Source organism: Sesamum indicum, linkage group LG13, assembly GCF_000512975.1.
Source record: "Sesamum indicum cultivar Zhongzhi No. 13 linkage group LG13, S_indicum_v1.0, whole genome shotgun sequence".
Lineage (NCBI taxonomy): Eukaryota > Viridiplantae > Streptophyta > Magnoliopsida > Lamiales > Pedaliaceae > Sesamum > Sesamum indicum.
In genome coordinates this window covers 3,682,588-3,688,587 of record NC_026157.1, presented here as the reverse complement: position 1 = coordinate 3,688,587, position 6,000 = coordinate 3,682,588, and the positions used below count along the sequence as shown (strand labels likewise).

The following is a 6,000-nucleotide window of genomic DNA, read 5'->3' as shown; positions in this document are numbered from 1 at the left end:
TGGCAGATTTCAACAACCCATGATGCACATATCCCCCATCAAACATCTGCATACCCAGACGGTTATCAAGAAGCAATTTGTAATCGCTTTCCTTCACCAAATTCAATCCCCGGATCGCAAGTACTATCTCGCGATTATCGTGGTCGAGGTATATTAAGTAAGGCGGAGCGTGGCCCTCTGTTTGCTCGTAGGTAACGCGCTTGATTACCCAGTCGGGGTTGAGACGGTAGCCTCCTGCAGGAGCGTATTTGGGGCAGCGGAGGTCGGGCTCGTAGACAGCCAAAATGATGCGGCAGACTCGAGGAATGGGTTCAAATTCCTCGGCGGTGGCGATGGGCCAAGTGGCGCTATCGTCAGAACCGATGTAGGTGCAGCGCTTCCACGCCCAACGCAGGCACCCAAGAACCACCACGCATTCCACCCCACAAGACACCGACATTTCATCAAACAAATTATGCGCAACAATAAACTTCGAGCTTTTAATAGGGCTTTATAATACCAAGGAGTGCGAAATGACTTTAATATGATGATTTCACGTGGAGAAGACAGCACAAAGCTTCACGTGGGTCGGGGCTGTAATTACTTGTAAATCTGCTAAATCCTTGTTGGTGGGCTAGGAAATCAAGAACTGGAAAACAGAAAAAATGGGTTTATTCTGGTGCCTATCTTGAGGTTTAAGCATGCAATTTTTCCCTTTGCCCTGTAAATTATTGAGTCCGTTCTATGCGTGTTCTAGGGAAATAAGAGACAAAACGCGCTCGAAGTGTTCGAAGAATTGACTAGCTGTTAATGAATAATGACTCTTGCATAGGTCACTGTTGTAAGTTTGGGAACAAATCAACAAGACAAATGGGGCATTGTTTCCCCATTTTGGACTACGCCATATGAAGACTGTTTTCAGTTTCGCAGCCGTCTTCCCATCCTTAATATGCTAATTTGTACTCGTGTTTGTAAATGCTTAAAATAAACGTTAACATTATTATTGAAAATAAATTAAAAATAATATTTTGATTTTGTAATTTTTATTTTTAAATTAATTTAAATGAAAAATTATATAAAGACTTTTACATTAACATTCCTTCTTCCCATCCTCAATATAGTAATTTATACCCGTGTTTGTAAATACTTTAAATAAACGTTCGGATTATTATTAAAAAATAAATTGAAAATATTTTGTTATTCTTACTTTTAAATTGTTTAAATTAAATTAATTTAAATAAAAAATTATATGAAAATTGTTAAGTCAAATTAAATATAGTAATTTGTGTCTGTGTTTCTAAATGTTTGAAATAAACACTTATTAATTAAATTTAAAATAGTGATTTTGTTTTATAATTTTTTATTTAAAATTATCTAAATTAAATTAATTTAAACAAAAAATTATAAGCAGCTCCTTCCAATTTCTGCATCTTATTGGTAAAATTGTAAATATTAAATCATTTTTTCAAACATTTCGACTTCGACTTTTTTTCGATTTTAACTTTGTTTTCAAAGACTTTTAATTTTTACTATTGCTCAGTTTATAATTTTTTCTGCAGCTTATTCTCATTTATTGCAAACACCATCACATTTCAGTTAAAATTACCACAAAAACACAAAAGAAAACATTACATCTCATTTGAATTTGCAATGATCATATTATTATTTAGGGTTAATTGTGACAACCACTCTTTACTTTATAATGAATGTGATTATTTGTAATGGGATTAATTTAAGAAAAAAAAGAAAGATCCACAAGAAGTGTAATGTCCTGAAATTGTAAAATATCCAAATAAGACACAAAATTTACGCGTTTATTCTAAAAATAAACTCTTAAATATTTAGATAAAATAGACCATAATCTTATAAAATATTAGTAATTCAAATTTTGTAATTAATATAATAAAATTTGAATGGGTTTATAAAAAAATCAAAAAATAAATTAGGAACTTCTTATTCTTTTGAAGAAGTTTATGAACATTTAATATCTTATTTATTTTATCTCATAATTTTCTTTCTTAAAATATTCATAAGATGTTCTGAAGGGTTTATAAGCTCACCTAAATCCCTTTTGAACCATTGCACGTATTTATATCTATGCAGACGCATATGACTGGGGAAATTTTTATCATCATTATATTTTTATTGTACATATGGAATTAATTATTAACAGTAACAATTTTTTTTTAAAAATAAAAAAGAAAACTGTAGTATGTATTAGTAACAACATATAAAAAACTATTGTTAATGTCAAGATCGTAAAAATTATTAGTGTAAATTTAACTGACGCCTCTTAAGGTTAGGTCTAAATATACAACACTCTATCTCCTTTGCAGAATTACATATTCACCCTCTAACGGGGAACGTTTGAGTAAATTTTTGTCTCTATAATTTTAATAGATTTAATTATGATTTTATGAAAGAAAGAGAATATTTGTGTATTTAGACCTAATATCAAATAATATCAATATTTTATCAAAATTATTATTTTTAGAGAGCTGGTCTAGAAGCAACTGCAAGTGGACATGAATTAAAGTATATCATTTGAATGCTTCTCTCCAATCTCTAGAAGGTTGTAAGCATATCACTTATTTCAATTTTTATTTTCCACGTGTACTATTTGAAAAAAAATAGATTTTTTTTTATAAAAAAATTAAATCAAATTTAATTAAAATAAATAACTCTAATTACTATAGAAAATTCTATTTATTTATTTATTTTAAAGAACTCGCTAAGCTCAATTTTCACATATTATAAGTCGGTCACTGTTAGCTCATACTATGTCACATAACATAACGAGTTGTATTCAAGGGACCAAACTTGACGAACATCATAATATTGGACAACTTTATAATAAAACAAAACATTAGAGAAATTAGAGAGTAAGAGATTATTTGAGAATCACTAGATAAAAAGTAGACATCTTAATTCATATTTTATGTTCAATAATAATTCATGTAAAGAAAAGAATAAAACAGCACATCTGAATTTGCAAGATAAATATTCCTCCAATATAAAAGGAGATGCCTAAAGTATATCAATTTATCAGCTTTTCACATCAACATCTCTGCCCCATTATTTTTCTCAACTTTACAACAATATTCCTTTTTCTTTTGACAAAAACAATTAGTTGAATATTCATCTTTTTTTTTTTAAATTTTTTGACCCAATTTCTTGGAGTGATAGGATGTTTGGCTAAGTTTATTTAAAGGATACTTACACTTCCCTCCCTTGAATTTTGGTGTAATTACATATAAATTATATGTAGTTTGAGAAACTATATCTAGCACCCCTAAGGTTTGCTTCCTTCTAAAAAATAAGTCTCTTCGTCAGTTAAAATTCATCGAATTTTGATGATATTAGTAAAAAATCAGAGAAAAATAAGAGGTATAATTGAGTCTAAAAAAATTGTTAAATGAAACCAAATACTTGAAAAAAACAATTGAATATCAAATCATATTTTTAGTTTGGTATTGGCAAAAACTGAACTTTCAATTTGATAGATTTTCAATTGGTTAATCAAAAATTGCGCACTCCTAATAACAAATATAATTAAAAGTTGAAGGGGATTATTAAAATCTTAAGAATATATTGGGAACTCCTTATCTTTTTTGAAAGGAGATTAATTATAAGTTTATTTCAAAATCTTTTCAATAACTTAAAAATTCTCACACATTTAATGAGGTGTTTTGAAGAGTTTATAAGCGCACCGGCAAACACAAAACTCATCAACCATTCTTGAGGTCTTGTAGCTCAGTTGGTTAGAGCGTTGGTCTTATGAGCCGAAGGTCGCGGGTTCGAGCCCCGCCAGGACCATCCCACCACTTTCAATTATTTTAATATTTTTACGTCGATAAAAGAATCATTGACCATTCTTTTCAAAAAGGGAAAAAAAAAAAATCAAAGATGGTGGCTTTTTAATTTTAAATAAATGGTTCTGAGAATCTCTTTTGCCCGATGTACTCCATTTCTCTCCCAGAAAATTCAAGGAAATGATGTGAAAAGTATCTAGATTGTGAGTAGACCCACCTCTTATTTGGCTTCCGCGGATCATTCCACATTTTTTCTTTTTCGATAAAAAATTGAGTGGTTTTGATTTCTTAGGATATATTATTAATATGATAAAATTCTTATAAGTTATTTATTAATACATTTTTTCACATCGACTAAAAAATCAAACTCACAATCATCTAACTATAAAAAAATATAAGTTGTTCATACCAGATGAGCCAATAAGTATTGGCTTGATTAGGCAAATATTGTATGTGATTGAGGACGTCCTAGAAATGGCAATCGGGCCCAGACCAGGATCTGCTCTAACTAGGGCGGGTTTGGTACACTTTTTAGGGGGTTTGGGTCCTAATTTATTGAATCCGGTCAAGTCCATGGTGGGGCAGGAAGGGTTTGGTCTCCCGAAGAAGTGGGGTGGGTTCAGGCAGAAGCGCCACATTGCCACCATTAGATTGTCCCAGTGATGATGATCCTCGCAGATTATTAGAAATATCAACTTTTTAGTTAACCAATCGCATAAAAAATTTAACTTTTATCGAATACTAAATCAATCATTCTATTTGTCGGATCCAAGTTTAAAAACAATGATTATCGCAATTACAGTCACTTTCTAATTAGTCACATCTTTATCATTACCTACAAAATAAAGGTGCCCTTAGTCTCAGTTAATAAACCCACTTCCCTTATTGGGTTTATTAATAAAGGACATAGGACAAATTTGAATTAGATTGGACAATTAATCTTAACCCCAAAAGTAAGCGCGTTTGAATTGCAATAATATATATATATAAAATAAATAAAGTTTTAACAGTAAAAGCACACTCAAAAAAAAATTTGAGTACTATTTATAAGTAATGTTTAATGTATAAAGTACAATTAGATAGGTTGGATGCTACCACTCTTGCTTTCAAAATTTGGGTCGAAGAGTTGAATCAGGTCAACAACAGGGTGGTGACAGTTATTTAATAGGTCGTATTATTATTCTTAATGATTCTTACATTAATAATTTTGTTAAGTCATTATACATATGATATTAATTCACACAATTTATTACCAAAAGAAAAGAACGGTCAAAGTGTAAGAAAAGTCGGGTTTTGTCAAAGATGGCTCTGACTGATCATGGCTTAAATGCTTTCAGACCTTTCCATTTGACAATTCTTAACTAGGTTTTGCCATTTATTTCTTTTCTTCTTTTCTTATTATTAATAGGCAATTCAAATAGCAAATAAAATAATATGACCTATCTCATGAATAGGGATGACAAATAGGATAGATAGACTGTGATAGTTGTGAGTGTAAATTCTGTCGTGTCTGAAAAATTAAAACACAAATATATTATTATAAATAAAAATATGTATTTGATAGGTAAGAATGTGTACAATCTCTATATAATTCTCTGATTCTTCCCTTCGAATATGTATGTGACAAATTTAAGGTAAAATCTTCTTGTAAATCTCCCATTAACTTGGTTAGAGTTTTTATAATATTGATTCAAGGGCTTTCACCAGTAATTTCGAATTAAACGCTATAGTTTTGACTTTGAATTTGAGGATTTGGAAGTAGATTTGCTACTTGAATCTTCTTGAAAATATATTTGGATATTTATAACATTAATTCGAGGGTTTACTGCCTGTAATCCCGGAATTAAATGCTATAATTTGTGGGGCACTATCGACGAACAACTCAACCTTCAGCTTGGATGCATTTAAATATTCTTGAGCTTTGAAGAACTGGGCAAAGAGAATAGCCTCCTTTGCTTGCTTCAGTCTTTGTTATCTAGCTCTATGTGTTTTGAATGAGCTCTAGTGATCCCTTTATATAGGTGTGAAAGAGGGAGAGTTGTGATGCACTTGAACGCCTTTTGTATTATCTATTTATAATTTAATTTAAAGAGATAAACACATTAAATATTTGGCAAGACATGATTGGTCAATTTAACATTATCTCTTTAATATTTATATTTTTTAAAAGAGATCAATATCAAATTACATGTTCTGATTTGATTGAGAG

General features: G+C 30.4%; 1 non-coding gene across 1 annotated transcript; it reads left to right on the top strand.

Moving 5' to 3' along the window:
* On the top strand, nucleotides 3,722–3,795 carry TRNAI-UAU. The gene has a single exon. It is a non-coding gene; the product is annotated as a tRNA-Ile (tRNA).